This window comes from Misgurnus anguillicaudatus, chromosome 15 (assembly GCF_027580225.2).
Source record: "Misgurnus anguillicaudatus chromosome 15, ASM2758022v2, whole genome shotgun sequence".
Classification (NCBI taxonomy): Eukaryota; Metazoa; Chordata; class Actinopteri; order Cypriniformes; family Cobitidae; genus Misgurnus; species Misgurnus anguillicaudatus.
The window spans coordinates 20,708,085-20,726,174 of NC_073351.2; the positions used below are offsets into that span (position 1 = coordinate 20,708,085).

An 18,090-nucleotide genomic window follows, 5' to 3' on the forward strand; every position below is an offset into this window, starting at 1 on the left:
AGCATAATCCATTGAATCTGATTAGACCATTAGCATTGCGCTCAAAAATAACCAAAGTGTTTCTTTTTATTCCTATTTAAAACTTGACTCTTCTGTAGTTACATCGTGTACTAAGAGCAGATATGGCTAGGACTATATAATCAAGGACTTTGCTGCCGTAACATGGCTGCAGGAGGCACAATGATATTACGCACTCCCCGAAAATAGTCCCCTTGGTTACTTTCAATAGCAGGGGACGATTTTCAGGTGATGCATAATATCACTACACCTCCTGCAGCCATGTTACAGAAGCAAAGTCCTTGATTATAACGCCAGAATGAGAGTATAGTTCCTAGCCATATCTGCCTAGAAAATCACAACTTTTAATTTTCCGTCGGTCTTAGTACACAATGTAACTACAGAAGAGTCAAGTTTTACATAGGAAAAATATCCAAACTATTTGGTTATTTTTTTGCGCAATGCTAATGGTCTAATCAGATTCAATGGATTATGCTAAGCTATGCTAAAAGTGGTACCGCCAGACCTGGAGATCAGCTGAATAGATTCCAAGACGGTAAAAACCAAATGTTTAACTCTAGGGGAGCTGGAAAATGAGCAAAAGTGGAGTGTTCCTTTAAGGAATTTAAGGAAACCGTGTCTGTTCAGTGCAATCTAGATTATTGTGAATACGAAGTTTAGGGTGCTGAGACATAACAAATATTTATTTTACAACTTGCTGTAACATTTAAAATGAAGCCAGGGTTAGAATGGATATTGTGTAGTCAAATTACAAAATACAAGTTCCACAGTCCTTCAAAAAACAAGCTATGTTCCAGTGATGGATGTTCGCTAATGCATACCATTAATAGGGTAAAATTGTGCAACTAATGTAAACTCAGTTTGTTATTACATGAAATACATATGCATTTATAAAAGGTTATAAAACCGCCTGCTCACAGTCCTGTAAGCAAATTAAACCCAGATCTTGGCTTTGAGGGTAGCTGTACAATATCCATCGGCTACATCTGCAGAATCAATAACTCAAAAAGCATGTGTTCTCTTCTGTAGGTCTAATGTTGAAACCAAACTTAATTCCAATAGAAATGAAGCCAAATGAGTCGTTTGTTCTGTGTGTAGATGTATTTTCATAGTGTTATTGTTATAGTAGATAAAAAAAAACTTTGCACATCCTTTTCGCCACTGCTTAGTTTTCATTTTCAAAAGCATTTCTCCTGTGTCCTTTAGACGGAAACTTTCCTCCACTCAAATTTGGATAAAGATGTTTTCTGGAAGAAGCCCAGGTTCTCTTTCATTCCTCTGGATCAGACTAATAGCCTGGAAAGCTTCTTCCGGAGAGTAAAATAATTTGATTAAGGGTTGTTTGCTGAATGATGCCATACCTGTCATAATCTTTTGATGCCTGCCTATAATACAACATTGAACCTGGCTTGTGAAAAGATGTACAACATCTTTTTTTCTCCCCCTCTTTTTCTTATTATCGACTCTTGGCACTCTCACAGTTGTAACAACTATCTCTACGGGGGCAGACTGCGCTTTATTGTGGGTAACTTGCCGCAGAGTTTGTGTCTGGCCACCCGGCGAGGGAACTCGACTAGCATAGCAAAAGAGAAATAAATCATGCCGGTGTTTTAGACACAGACTATAAAGTAAATCTACTGACATTTCCCTACTGACTCAGTTTACATTCCTGCTTCCTTAATTCTGTCACTCTCTTAGTTTTTCCAATGTGCTAGTAAATCTTTCAGGCAATGAAAAAAGCTAAGAGACTGATTCATGAGCCATGCAAGGTGTTGTGCCTCATCAATGTTTCTCTTAAAAATCTGGTTCCACTTGTAAATGTAAGCTAGCGCAATCATTAGCAGTCCTTGAGGCATGGCAGCCGCGAGGCTTTCTTTTGCAGTGAGCTTAAGGAACGCCGTCGGAGCCAAGTCAGTAAATTTAACTGACGTTTCTTACATATCCGAAGTTGTTTTTGTCATTCGTGTAATTCTACTCCTCTTTTGCTTTCAAGAAATCTTGCCCAAAGTAACGAGAGGTTGAGACCGCTTTCCAATAAAGTCCAAAGCAATAAGAACCACCTTCCTCAAAGAAGGTTGATCTCATTAGGAGACAATCCCCATGTCCACGCCACTCAGAGTTTGCCAGGAAGAAAGGCTTGGGAGGGGGGAAAGGTATTCTCTCCCCTCTTCGTACATAACCGAAGTGGATGGGGTGGGAAATAAAAGTGGAGGTTAAAAAGTGCAGCTGCTCCTTAAACTGCAGGCCCCTACTATAAGCATGGCTTGATTTATGGGAGTCTCTAATGGTATCTCTGTCCTGATCTGTGCTGTCTTTCACCCTTCTCTCATCCCGAGCTTTAAACTCATCAAGTTCTTTCAGGACCCCTCGTTAATCCTGGGCCCTACAAAGGAAGGTACGGCTGCAGAGAATTAGGGATTTCGGGCCTCCACCCTCTGCTGTCCCCTGCTGAATGATGAATGATAAACTGATGAGCAGACCTAATCCAGAGGAACCCACACCCGCTGACTGCCTTTACATAGACCATACAGATGTAATTCTTGGTGGAAATTTGCCATGAAATCGGGAACTGATTTGTAAAGAATTCCTTACATGATGCGATATTGAGTGAACAGGTACAGTTGACCTCTGGACCAATGGCTTGGAAGCAGCATTCCCCTCTTATGTTGCATTATAGTGGGTGGCCCACAACGTAGCCATATTTCAATGTCTTGCAATGAGAGAGATCGTAGTTTTATATATTTTGTTAGGAGTGTTATCGTAACTTAATTGTATATTTTGTCGTCATAACTTTACAAACCTCACAATTTTGAACCAACTGCTATTCTCATCCTACAGTTATGGCAACACCCCTCATTATATCTGTAGGTAATGATATAGTAAAGTTGTCAGCGTTATGTAATAGTATAATTTTGACGCTTTAGTACAAACTTGGGGCAAGCTCTGAGCCAGTGAGAGTCCTCTTTATGGTATTACCTGAGGCTTACCACACCACCATGGCAGGTTTATAATTCTAATTGCATGTCATTTTCATCTTGTCTTCGTAAATTAGATGATAATAACATGGTCGGCCAGTTAAACTGACAAACCTATCCCCACCGCGTGGAGGGTCTTTTGTTAGACGTTATGCTAAGTAGCAGTGACGGAAGGCTTGATGACAGTCCTGCATATTGAGTGATGTAAAGCCATGGCAATTTGCTGTCATCGCTAGATAAGCAGACAGGTATAAAGCAAAAGGGGAACAAACTAATAGAATGGGTGGTTTTTCTCCTTTCAGGACCCCCCGGGCTTGATACCGAAAAACCCTTATGCCTTCAGGGAAACGTTTTCTAGTGCCGTCTGAGCTGGTGGCGTCCGTCATCTTGCGAAAGAAGAAAGTGATCTATGTGTCGATTTAAGATGACATAGTCACTTTCGATGACTGACTCTCTGTTTTTCTTTCTCTCATCCTTTTTGTTTGTGCTGGGAAAGGAAAGACGGGCTGCCAGAATGCGAGAGAGTTTGAACATATGTGAGAGATCAAAGGAGTGACCATCATTATTTTTTCCTGTCAACATCCTGGCATCCTGTTTAGCTCATACTGATAGAGAACAACCCCTCCCCACTCCCATCAAACATATGGAGAGACAAGGACATCAGATATCGTGTGTCAAAATGTGTCCTACGGCAGATTACGCTCACGTACCGAAGATTTCCGTTAACGTTTGTTGGAATATGAATCGGCATTGAGGTTTACGTCCAGTGATAATGCGGCATTGTGGCTTTCCTGCATCTTTCAGACCGCAGGCAGCTGCGGTAGACGCACAGAGTGGTTGTGTTCCAGCTGTAAAGTGCTTATGCTTAATCCTCTGTTGTTGCTTTTCGCCTTTTATTCTCACAACCGTAGCGGAGCTCGTGCACGCGGCAAGTGATGGCTGCAGCAGTGCAGAGTCTTTATTCTTGTTCGTCTTGAGTTTTCCAGCTTCTGGCTGTGAGCATGACAGTCTGTTGTGATCTCTATGACAGGATCCTGGTCCCCAGGGGTCCCCAAAAGAACACACACACGGTGTCACACATATATGCACACATACGCACACACACACGTACACCAACCCCCATCTCTCTCTCTCCTTTCTCCACCTATCTCCCTTGTTCTGTGTCTTTCTCTTTCCATCTCCCTCTCGAATACAACAATCCTTTTTCCCCTCCTTCTCCCTCTTGATGTAACCTCTCCGGCTAGACACAAAGAAAGCGAGAGAAGGGCCCTTTAAGTTGTAGATTGGGATCTCAAGTGCTGACACAAGAGGAGGGCCGATGGGGCTCTGGAGTGATGTCTTTGTATTATGCTCATGGTCTCATGGTGCGCATGGCCGCTAGATTACACTCTGATCTAATGCTGACAAAAATATCCCGAACTAGCAGCACAAGAAACGGTTTCGATCGTGGCTTAGACTAATACTGCCAAGAGACGCTTCAGCCATTTTAAGTAGAAATGAAATGAGATTTAGCATTTCATGAAGTGAGATCTGCGATTTGCATGCTGATTTACAGCTTTTGTTTGCTAAAAATGAACTGTACGGAAGAAAAGATGATTGCATTTACAACCAGTAAGGGACGGTGTTGATGTTCTCTTTTTTCATTAGACTTCATCGTTTTTAATTACCTACACTGCAATGGCCAAAAATATGTGGACACATGGTAGCTAAACCAATATGTGCTTGTTTAACATTTAATTTCAAAACCATCAGCATTAATCTTTCTCTTTACTGGTATAACAACTTTCATTCTTCGGGGAAGGCTTTCCACAAGATGTTGGAACATGGTTGCGGGGATTTGCTTCTGTTAAAACACATAAGCATCAGTAAGGTCAGACAGTGATGTTGGATGAAGGGGTCTGGCTCACAGTCAGCATTCCAATTCATCCCAAAGGTGTCAGACCTTCACGCAGGCCAGTCAGGTTTCTCTATACTAAACCCAGTCAAATCATTTTTATGAATCTCAGTTTGTGCTTCATGTCAGAGCCAAAAATGGCTTTCCCTTAATATATGCCAAACATTCAAATAGTTCTGTAGAATCTCATGTTGTAATTTCTCCATTGCAATTAATTGCATAACTAAGCCTTAAAAATGTAAGAGACAGACGCCATTTGACCTGGATCGAGGTCTATTGTCAGTCCTGTGCTCTCTCCGCTCTGTACTTTCTTGTCCAATCTATATGTTATCTAATCACATAAAGACATAAAAAGCCTAAAAATATCATTTAGATGGCATGTCTCATATTTCTGGTTATATACTGTAGTATATTTACTTTTCCTTTGTACATACATTTCTTTTTTTTAATCATAGGTTTAGTTGTCATTTCGTCAGTAAGTGTTTGAGTACTTTTCATCAAAGCAACGTATGATTTTGTTATAGCTTGTGTTTGTGTATTAAGGTGGATTATATATATTTTTAGATATAGATATAGATTTTAGATATATTTTTCTTTTACAAGTATTTAAAAAAGTTAAATACATCACCTTTAAATCACGATATAACGCTCTGGATTAGGGCTGCATAACAACTTATTGCAACTAATCATTTGCAGAATAAAAGTTTTTGTTTATATCATATATGTGTGTGTTGTGTACACACACATGCATGTATAATTTTAAGAAAAAAATAAGTCTATATATTAAGTATTTATATAAATATATATAATCAAATTGGATATAAATATCAAAAAGTAGGGGAGAGCGGGGCATGCTTTTTGGTTTTGGCGCAATCATTCAAAAAATATTTAAGTTTGATTAATTATATTTTTACAGCAACACACACATCTCTGCTACAAATGAACATTTGAAATTTGTTTCTAGTACTTTCCATTCTTGGACATTTACACCAAACGTGACAGAAGTGCAAACGTTACAACTTACCCCATAGGTGAGGTTAATTGAAACAGGCAGAGGGTTAGTTGTAACACTTGCTAAAAATTAAGTTTGCAGGCAAATATTTCAATAATATTTTGTCTATATACTTGAAGTGGATATTGTTTATATATATGTCTACAATAGACAGGTATCCACACTGTATTCATTCATCCAGCCCTTTTCTAACAATAGTTCAATTATAAATGGATACAAATGTCTAAATATTTGAGAAAAAGCAGCACAATTGAAAAAACATTTTTTTATATGTGACCCAGTCTGTAAAAACCATACTACAGTTTCAAAAAGCAAATTCAGAGATAATGAGCATCAAAGTCTGATTTAAGCCATTAATTTCATAATGATTTTAATCTTTGACATGACCTTATTTAATCAATATTAAAGATATATACAAAAAAAATTGACACACGATTTTTGATAAGACAGGCACATTTATTTTTTTAGCAGCCAGCAATCATTAGGGGTTGTGTACACAAAAACTTTTAAACGCGGCTGAAAACGCCTGGACAACGCCGAATGCCAGCTGTTTTTGAGCTGAAAGCCAGCTTTCTTCAGCTAAGTGCTTTGGTAGCTCCTGATACGTCAGCTGTGAGACGGTTGGTTGCTGTGATACTTGTCCTGCCCCACCTCCACTGTGATTGGACGGCTGCGTGAGAACTGACATTGACGAGCGGAGCTTTTCATCCAAAGTTGAACATTTTTCAACTCTCGGTGCTAAGCGCTGAGCGCGGAAAAACCGCTGGGCGCCGGTTTTCAGCGCGGAAGAAAACCGCTAGCTGCAGGCTTATTTGAGAGACGCTGAGCTTCCATTGGAAACAATTGAAAACATGCGCTGGCCGCGGACGTAGAACCTTTGGTGTGTCCAGCCCCTTAGTGTGTAGCCTATTTAAAACGACGGCAAGAATTATGTTAACATTAGCGGTTTTCATATCGTAAGTGCTGAGAGGTTAGTTGTAACGCAGCGTTACAATTAACCCAGCTGGGTCAAAATATTTTCAAGCCCACCAAAAAGATGCTTTAGTCAACAAGACACTGATTAATATGACATAGCATTGGATTTGGTATCTTACACCCCACTTAGAAACCAAAAAAAACATATGATGAAAAAATGTACTTACATGCCACCAAAATACTCGTTCATCAATAACTCTCTGGAAAATTTCCAATAATTTGCGAGAGATCAAACCGCTCAACCCTGTGTAACAATGTAAACAGTTTGTGTTACAACTAACACCGTGTTAGTTTTTGCCCCGCGCACCCCTATATACACATGTAAATATTTCTTAAATATATACATGCCTGTATTTATACAATAAACACACATATATATGTAAACAAAAACTTTTATTCTGCAAACGATTAGTTGCGATTAGTTGTTATGCAGCCCTACTCTGGATTTTTGCAAAAAAAGATAAAGTATAAAATGTTATTCATAAAAGATCTTTTTGAAATGGGTCTTTCTCTATGGGCTTGAATATACGTAAGACCGTGTCCTCCGTCAGGCACTATACCTAATCTGAAATGACTTCACAAATGCCTTTGTCCAAGCAGACAATCCTAAAGTAACTTGATGATGATCTCTTGCGTATAGGCACCCTTCCTTATTTTGAAACGTGATTATCCATCAGAGACTACAAAAGTGATTTTTGTGGAACTTGCATGCGTGGAGTGATTGAAGCTGGCGTCAGGCATATAATGTCATACTCTGTCCATGCTGTCACAATCCATTACTTCTAAATGGACTTCCATCTTCTTGAGTGAAACCTAACAAAAACAGTTGGGACAGCAAGCAAATGTGCCGTCCACATATTTTTAGTAATGCACTGTACATTCAATTTTAAGGCTGTGGGTTAGTTTCCAGCCAAACCACGGAGGACTGCTGTTCGAGTCTGCAGAGAAAGCTGATTTGACAGAGATATCTGACAGCTGTGATTGTTGGCCGCGCAGCCATCAGATCAGCCGAGCGAAATCGAGTTGAGAGAAATAGAACATAATACAAAAAGAAACAAGCTGATCAGCTTAGATCTCCGCCGGGCAACAATGGCACGAACAAACGTTTAACAGTCATGTCCTCTTCTGGTGAAGACGGTCACAGATGTCTATGTTGGCCGACTGTTGTGGTGACATTTGTGGAAGAAGGATATAAATATAAGCTGATAAAGAAATCACTGCAGGAGTGCTCGAAGTTCAGACTTTCTTTTCCGCCGTGGTTGGAGTGGGCAGCCTGAGGCATGCTAACAAGTATGGACGCAGGTATAATAATCAACTTAGCATGAGTGTATTATCCACATACACCTCTTACAGCCTGATGAGGGCCTCTGAAGTCTTATTACTGTTTTAATGTAAGCACTCTGCAGGGAGAGAAACGCCGCAGGCACACACATGAAAGACGCTCAGCTCCAGTACTTCACTTTTGCATGTTTACATTAAGCACCAGGTTAAGAGAGCACACTGCAGTGTCTGTATTATACATGTATACACAGTCCTTTTTTTTCTCTAAGGTAGACGAGAAAATTTGAAGTGTTTATTTACTTCTGTCTTTGATTATGAATGACATTTTGTCAATGCATTATATATGCAATACAATTTACATTCACAAACTTAAATATTATGCTGGGCTGTTAGACATGCCCTAAGCTACCCCTGTATTAAAGGGATAGTTCAGCCAAAAATTAAAATCCTGTCATCATTTACTCACCCTCAGGTGGTTGCTGAACACAAAGGAAGATTTGTGTAATCAAGCAGGAAACAGGAGCACCACTGACTTCCATAGTAGGAAAGAAAAATGCTATGGAAGTCAATGGTGCTTAATAACGGTTGTTACAAACAGTGCTCAAAATATCTTCTTTTCAGGAGAACAAATAATTTAAACAGGTTGGGAGTAACTTGAGGGTGAGTAAACACTGACAATATTTTGTATTTTTGGGTGAACTATCTCTTTAAAGCAGAGGTCCCCAACCAACCGGACGCAACCGAGTTCCGGGTCGTGGACAACTTGGCATCGGGTCGCAAGAATGTCCTGGAAAAATGCATATAATATCTTTGTTGTAGCTTAATCGGGTGTTTTGCTCATTAAGAGCCTACTTCAGATAACATTGATCATTTCCACTTTTGTACCGGGCCGCGCTCTCTCTCCCTCTCTAGTGCATCGGCAATCACATAGGGTTGCTGTCATTAGAGTTTGGAGCATACTTCTTTAACACAATCGATTACAAAATTGCAGATGTATGACTTCATGAATCATTTGCAAATGTACCTTGCAAATTAGACATGTCAATATGTGAAGACGTTCAACTCTGTGACATCGCAAATGACTGAAAAGTAAATGAAGTCTTATGTAAAACATTTACAGAATTATCGAGCGATTGTGGCAACATGATGAAAATAAACTGTTTTACTGCAGTAACCATATTATGACGCGTATACTTTTAATGTATGTTCAAAAGGAACCTAAACATTTAGTCGTGTATCAATCATCATTAAAAACATATGTGGCAATCTTGATGCATCCGCCCCCAGTCGCAGTTCTTCACGCATCTCTCCTCTTCCCAATCTCATTCACTGCTGATTTTTCCCCTCTGTGAACTTGCCTTCCAGGACAGCAAGCAAAGTTTGTTAAAGGAAAACCATTGTTCAATATTTTACAATGTTTTTACCTCAACTTAGACGAATTCATACATGCCTTTCTTTATTCAATGCATGCACTTATCCTTTGTACAGCGCGTCGTGAATGTGTTAGCATTTAGCCTAGCCCCATTCATTCCTTAGGATCCAAACAGGGATGAATTTAGAAGCCACCAAACACTTCCATGTGTTACCTATTTAAAGACTGTTATGAGTAGTTACACGAGTAAGTATGGTGGCACAAAACAAAACATGGCAATTTTTTTAAGCAGATAAAAATGAGAACTATATTGTATGGCGGAAGAGCACTTAGTTTGCAGCACTTTGACCACGGCGTGCAGTAACATCATCACTCTTGACTACTCCCCCTCTCGCTCAAACTTTCGTCAATATTACTGCACCCGATGCTAAATGCTTACACATTCACGACGCGCTGTACAAAGATTAAGTGTACGCATTAAAAAAAGATAGGTATGTTTTAATTTGTGTAAGTTGAGGTAAAACATAGTAAAATATTGAAACTGTGATGTTTTGCTTTAATCAATAAAATTGAATAAGCAGGTGAACTCGTAAAACAATGAAAGTAAAAACAATCCACCAAAATATGGTAAAATGTACTATTTCTAAAATCCAGTCATCTACTAAAATGAAGCAGTTATTAATTTCCCTAATGAATGGGTCTTTGATCTTTACTTCCGTGTAAAAAGTTTTTGCAAAGGAGTATTTTCAGCACTATGTATGTGTAACATACGCAGGTTTGTGAAACACGTGAGTCTCACATGAACAGCAACCCAGCACTCCCAGTCCGCAATTTTTTTTCAAGCTGAAACTGGTCCGCCTTGTAAAAAATGTTGGGGACCCCTGCTTTAAAGGAATAGTTTTTTTCCTAAATGAAAAATCTGTAATGTGGGGAATGTCTTTAAAATGATCTGTGTTTCTCTTATTTAATTATCCATGTGGCTCTTTCCAAATAATGATAGTTTGTCCTCAAAAAAGATGCCTCATTTATAAATTATTGGTCCATTTCTGAATTCTACACATCAATGCAGTTTCATCGGTGAAGATCAACTTTATTACATTCAAAAAGAAAAAAAAAAATGTGGTTGTTGTAACCCATGGTTGGGTCAAATATGGACAAACCCGACTGTTCGGTTACACTGTTTAAAAAATTGCAGCATTTTTGTCAAATCAACATATATTTTAATGTTACTTTAACTTATAAATTCAAGTTGAAATTGTTTAACTTAATTTTTTAAGTTATGTCAACTTTTTTAAGCCATAACTTAAAATAGTAGGTTCATGCTGTTTACAGTGTATGCTGGGTGGTTTCAACCAAATGCTTGTTTGTTTCAACCCATGGTTGGGTAACAGCAACAACCCAGCATAGGTTTATTTATAACTCAACACTTGCCCATACAGTATTTGAGTATAAAACAACCCAAAGTTTTTATTATGTAATTTGCACTTCTTAAAGGTGCAGTGTGTACATTTTAGAGGCATCTAGTGGTGAGGTTGCAAATTGCAACCAACGGCTTAGTCCACTGCTCACCTCTCGCTTTTGAAACACATAGAGAAGACAAACATGCCATCCTCTGAGACAACTTAGTAAAAACACTTTGTCCGTTAAGAGCTTCTGTAGAAAAGTCTCATTCTAAGGGAATAAACACATAACGGTTCATTATGAAAGGTCATTATACACCCCTGATAATATAGTTTTGTATATTATTTTGCATTTTGTCACAAGATCTTTCTAAAAATTACACACTGCACCTTTAATTCACCCAAAAATAAAAATAAAGAGATTAATGTACTTACCCTCATACTCTTAGAGTGTGATAAAAACAACACACAGTTTGGGGACAACACACTACATGTGTCGTCCCATAATCCACACATTTCTTTGTTATTATTGAAACAACACACTTTGTGTTACTTTTAAAATCAACACAAAATAACACATAATGTGTTAAAGGGGCCGTAGCATGAAAATCTGACTTTTTCCATTTTTAAGTGCTATAATTGGGCCCTCAGTGCTTTTATAAACCTAGAAAATGTGAAAAAGATCAACCCAGTAACTTAGTTTTGATAAACCATTCTCTACAAGCACATAAAAAAATAGGTCGTTGAAATTTGGATCTCCTTGGGATGTCATAAGGAGCTCTTATTACAATAATACCACCCCTTAATCGGCACTATCCAACCACAGCACTGCCATTTAGTGCAGAGAAAAGCACAATTGAGTTTTAATTGCAACAAACCACCATCATTGTGATCAGTGTTTGAATTTCATCAGCTCATTTGCATTTTAAATGACACACCCAAAACAGCACATTTTTGCACACACCTACAAAGTAGCAATTTTAACATGCTATAATAAATTATTTAAATGGTATTTTGAGCTAAAACTTCACATATGTGCTCTGGGGACACCAAAGATTTATTTGACATCTTAAAAAACTCTTGTACACATAATGTGTTAAAAGCATAACACAAAAAAAAATTGTATAAAATTAACACATTTTGTCTAAAAAGTGCAGGCCATCCGAGATGTTAGTGACATTTTATCTTCAGTAGAACAATAAAGAAGAAATATTTTAAAGAAACCCCAGTGCTCTGTGATACATATAATGCCTGTCAACTGTTTCCGCTATTTTGAGCGTTCAAAAGCAGATATATCCAATACAAAGTAATCCCTACGACTCCTGTTGACATGTTGATGACATATGGAGGTCTTGTGAAGCCAATCAATTGCTTTATGCAATAAATTGAACGTTAATAACAACATTATTAGCGTGAATGCAGATTCTACCAAATCTGAAGTTTCCTCCAATTTGAGAGTTCAAAAGCAGATATATCCAATACAAAAGTAATCCCCATGAATCCTGGTGACATACTGTTGACATATTGAAGCCATCTTGTGAAGCCATCGATTGTTTCTGCAAGAAATTGAAGGTTAATTACAACATGATTAGTGTTAATGCAGAGCTTCTGGCAAACATATACTTTATTCACCTTCCACCATGTTGATTCCAAAACGAGGCTGTGAGGAATGGACATCCAGAGCGTGCACTTTAAATGTATTGTTTTGTACCGGGATGCAAGTTATTCAGCCATCAAAACACAGAAAATACATCATTTAACAAATTTCCGCAGGATAAAAAATTTCAGAAATCATTGATTGTTAAAGGAAAATACCACAGTTTTTCAATATTTTACTATGTTCTTACCTCAACTTAGACAAATTAATACATACCTATCTTTCAATGTGTGCACTTTTAATGTTTATACAGAGCCTCGTGAATGTGTTAGCATTTAGCCTAGCCCCATTAATTCCTATGGCTCCAAACAGGGATGAATTTAGAAGGCATCAAACACTTAATGTTTTCCCTATTTAAAGACTGTTACATGAGTAGTTACACGATTAAGTATGGTGGCACAAAATAAAACTTCTATATATTACATTTTCATCTTGCAAGCACTAACAAAGGACCACATGCACACAACCCTTTTTAAAGAATCATCTTTAAGAAGCATGTGCCTTATGTTCTAGTGTTTTGGATTGAAACATCTTTTCATTCAGTTCTGTTCCATCTGTTAAAGCAATACCTTACCATTAGGGATCAGGGTGATAATGCCACCTCTGTTACTGAGCTGCTAACCTTATTATACATCTTTCAGAAAGAAGACATCTGTGAGCCACTTCTTTCATTAGCTGTGTGATGTATGGATGGCATGACTCGGGTTAGGAGTATATAACGTCCTATTAGAGAGAAAAAAATCATCTTCCTGAATGACGGCTCTGCTTTGAGTTATTTGTCGGGGAATGACGTACATGCATGAGCAGAATCGGACATAAATCCACACTGTAAATGTGTGCTCTGTTCCAAAACCTAGTGAGCTGCCTATAGAGTCTGTGTTTTAAAGGTCCCATTTTTGCTGTGTTTTTGAAGCTTTGATTGTGTTTACAGTGCACAATATAACATGTGTTCATGTTTCACATGTAAAAACGTGGTATTTATCTGTATAGCGCAGTTTTCACTGTCCTAAAAAAGGGCTGATGTCTTCCTTGTTCTATGAAGTCACTCCTTCAGAAATACGTATCGAGTTCTGATTGTGTAGCTTGTTTAGTGTGTTGTGATTCGACGCAGCTTAGCTTAGCAGAGCCGTAATGGCGACTGACGTATTCCTGTGGGCGGAGTTTAGTCAAAAACTCTTATATTGACATCATTCAACCAGGAAGTAGCGGGCTGTAGTCCAAACCAGCCATTCGGTGTAGGCTTTGAAAGGGGAATTCGGTTAAAGAAAATATATCACCTGGCAGTGAACTTTGAGCTTTATCATTTTGCAGGTATTATTGATGATGTAACAGCAACATTACACACTAACTAAAGTTTGAAAGATGGGATCAGGAAGAATGTGACCTTTAAGGCAGAAAGAGTTATCCCAGAATGCACTGAGCTAAAAAAAATAAATGAAAGATGGTGGATAAAGTGGGAGGAACGTTGATTATAAACATGATTTATTTGACACTCAAATAAAGTTTTAAATTATGTTTAGATTATATAAAATTCAAAATGTGTGTGGCCTGTACATATTTACACCTATATGAGAGCACTATTCCTTTTGTGTTGCCTATATTAAAATCAATTCATAGTTACGTATGTCTACATAAACAGCAAAACATTATCTAATTGCTCACTTATGAGAATCTGTTACAATTAGAACGTCACCTATCTAGCCAATAGGCAGCAAGGGAGCTTACAAGGTTTTGGAACTGAGCTGTGGTGTTTACGCTGCAAAGGCACATTAGAGGTCAGTACGGAGAACTAGAATTATTCCCGTCAGTTCTTTTTTCCCTGTCCAATCCATTGTCACCTTTTAACTCCTCCCACAATTCTTCTTCTTTTTTTAAATGCACCTCACATACTTTGCTGTCATCATGCTGATGTTTTTGTCAGGTCTGGCCTTGGGGGTAGTGGAACAGCAGGTTTGTCCTGTGTGTTTTTTTCCCCCTCATCTTGCTGCTTTTCATTATTATTGGTATCCGCCTTTGTATTTGAGGCAGGCAGAGGGCTTGTGCAGAGAGGAGACCAGAGAGGCAGTAAAAGTCAGCAGTGGTAACCTTGTCCACCCATGGTCACGGGTCATTTGGCAAGCGCGCCAAGGAATTCATTTCACTAAGAAGGGGAGAATGCAAGGGGAGCGTCAACGAGAGGAAATAGGAGGGGACTGAGAGAGATGTTGATGGAGCAAGACAGAAATGATGAATTTAAATAGCAACAATTGTATGGTTACAACGGGTTGACATCTCTTTTAACCTTTTTCATCAATGTAAGTGGCAGTGTTACAGTAATTGCTTAGTAATAGGCTGTGAAATTATAATTATGTCGGTATTTCCGATAAATAATCTCTGTTAAATTTATTGGTCATATCTTTGGCAGTTTTACTTTGCCAAAAAATTCTGTTTTCGTAATTATTCGGCATAATTATAAAAATTGCCCCCATGTGCACCTCATTGATTAGTCAATACCTGACACTTAATAAAGTGTGCTAAACACAAAATCTATTATAGGGATAGTTCACTCAAAAATTAAAATTCTGTCATCATTTACTCTCATATTGTTACAAACCCGTATAATTTATTTTTGTTCTGATGTTCATGAGCCCCATTCACTTTCGTAGTATTATTTTTTCCTACTATGGAAGTGAATCGGGCTTATGAACCATTTGGTTGCAAACATTTCTCAAAATATCTTTAAATTTATACAGGTTTGTAACAACATGAGAGTGAGAAAATTATGACAGAATTTTTATTTTAGCGTAAACTATCCCTTTAAAGTATTGCTTTGCTAGCTTACATATATTTATTAAATGGTCATTTTAAATATATATTTCTAACATTAAAATATTTGAGTATAAAAATTAGCACATTGGGCTTCACAACAAAAATGTCCCCGGTTCGAGCCACGGCAGGGTAGGATGGCATTACTCTGGGTACTTCGGTTTCCTCAAATTGTCCAAACACATGCACGTTAGGTGAATTGGAGATAACAAATTGCCCTTTTCCTAAAGTGTGTCTGGATTACCTTGTGTATAGATTGGTTCTCGCCATGAATATAGCCATACAGTAGATGCTGGAATGGCGTTAAGAATAAATAAATAAAAAACACATTACTATTTAAAAAAATTCAACAATTCTTAATAGCATTTTTTTAAATGCATGGTAAATAACTAAATTAGACCTAAAAACATAACACCCAATCGCATTAAAGTACAACAATAATTTTGTTTTTTATAAAATGTTAAATAGATAAAATAAATGTTTAAATAGTTTTTAAATTCTATCCATAACAAGTTTATCCCAAAATAATGTTTTGTATGAATTAACTTAATATGGCACAATGCAATTTCTAAGATAGTCTTCGATTACATGGTTAAAATCAGAAATGTGTTCCACCTTTCCAAAATGTAAAGGCACTTGTTTTTACATAATAATAATGTTTGTTTTTTCAATGTGTAAGTATTTAAAATATGCCATCTTCTCAGATCCCTGATACTCCAAAACATACGGTTTCATCCAACCAGTAGTTCAATAACAAAATGAGCAATGTAACTATTATGAGTGCTACATCACTGTGTTTTCCGAAGCAAGAAACTAAAATAATGTATTTGTTTATAATCCATGTCCGGTTCCATCTAAATGCAGCCTTCCCAGCTTGCACGTGTGACAATATTGTTGAGACTATGCCGAGCTTTGACGCGTACATCGCAAACAACAGAAAGGAGTATTAGTGTACGACAATTCTTGAGAAATTAAAGCGCATGACTCAAGTCAGTGCATTGTGTGTTTTACTGGCATATACGCACTTTCCTCTCCCCGTTGCATACTTGAGACCAATAGGCCGAGACCTAGGTGTGTAATGAATATTACAGACAAGATAGTTACACAACATCTCGAGCATTGTGGCCTCCCTACCTAAAGAAAGAAAGAAAGACAATAGCGTTTTGTATTTACTCCCATTTCCTTCCCTAATGAAGTCACAGATTAAAGAGAAGCGACACAAAAGGTTGCCTGTTTGCAACGAGAAGCACCTATCCAAACACAGTGAGCAAGGCCAGGCCGTTGCAATTAACCCTCCAGAGCTGGAGAGGGCCGGCCAGATTAGCTCGCTGCGTGTTGCGTTATGACACCGACGCTCTCAGCCTGCTGTCATACAGTAAGTCATCCAGCAAAGATACCGATATCACAGGGTCGTGCAAAGAGCAAGATCTTTGGAGAGTCATGCTTACATCTTTGAGGGCTATACTAACACACTGTAAAGCAGAGATGATGGATAGTGGCTCAGGTGGTGGAGCATTGCAGTAGTGGTGCAAAAGGTTGTGGGTTTGATTCCAGGAACACACATAGTGATGAAATATATACCTGCAAATAAATGCATGAAATATGATGCATAGATGTGTTTAGTATTAGTTCAATGTGTCTAATAAATAAATAAATAAATGTATGTAAATGTTTGAAGAGAGACAGCGAGGGATGATGCAATATTAATTTTAATTTCGGCGTGCAAACATTTGCCCTCCTTTAAAACACCATACGACTTAAAACAAACCCATGTCTTTCGCAGCAATGTACGAGCATTACTCATTTCAGACATATAGCCGCTATAAGGATCCATCTGCGCAAGCATTTTTTCAGCTGATTGCGGTTTCCATCGCTGTATGAGGCAGTTACTGCATGTAATAGATGGTCAATATTTTGGACCCGCAGTATTTCAGTGTTTGGAGATCTCCAGTCATACACCACCGCTTACGTAGTGCAGAACGCTTAATTAAATTGCTGCAGCACGCTTAATGTGTTATGATATGATACCCCCCTCCACCCGGTCGTCCACTTCTAAATAAGATGTAGTGTTAGATGTACTGTAAGTCATTCCGTTCTGTTTTGCACGGCTCTCTCCCATTAGCACCTAACACTTAAGAGATCGCTGGGTAAATGATCGACTCTCACGACAGTTATGGGTCTCTGGCTGCAGATGACAGAGCTTTTTAAAGACGCAGTAAATTATACTGAAAGTAAAAGCAAAGTCTTGCTGAAAGAGGGGGGGGGGGGGTAATCTAGCTATTAACATTTTTCTATTAGAATGTGTAATGTTGCCATTTAATTTATTCGCCTCGCCTTTATACCGTGATGTATTTGTGACCTTTAGAGTTTTTTTGTACACTTGTGCAACAGAACCATTTAATGTGCAGTTATGGCAGAGCTCCGGCCTGGTGTTTTGAAATGGCTGGAATACGTTTAATTGGAGCAGTATGGGGTTTTATGGAGGAGCTGTCTTTAGTTGCGTGCTTTCCCAACCTATTGACCCGGAGGCATACACCTGGTATGGGGTCAGGTTACAGCCTGGCTTCCAGGCTTGCAGGTCAAGACCTAGAGCTTCACACACACTAATCCCTTGCGTGGCAACATACTTGACTGAAAGGACTGGTCCGAGCCATCCTTGAAAAATTACAACGCACACATACGTGTACGCACACCCCGTTCC

General features: G+C 38.3%; 1 long non-coding RNA gene across 3 annotated transcripts in view; it reads left to right on the plus strand.

Moving 5' to 3' along the window:
• LOC129419615 (uncharacterized) overlaps nucleotides 1-18,090 on the plus strand; it is a 353,983-nt gene that overhangs the window by 124,545 nt on the left and 211,348 nt on the right. The window lies entirely within an intron of this gene.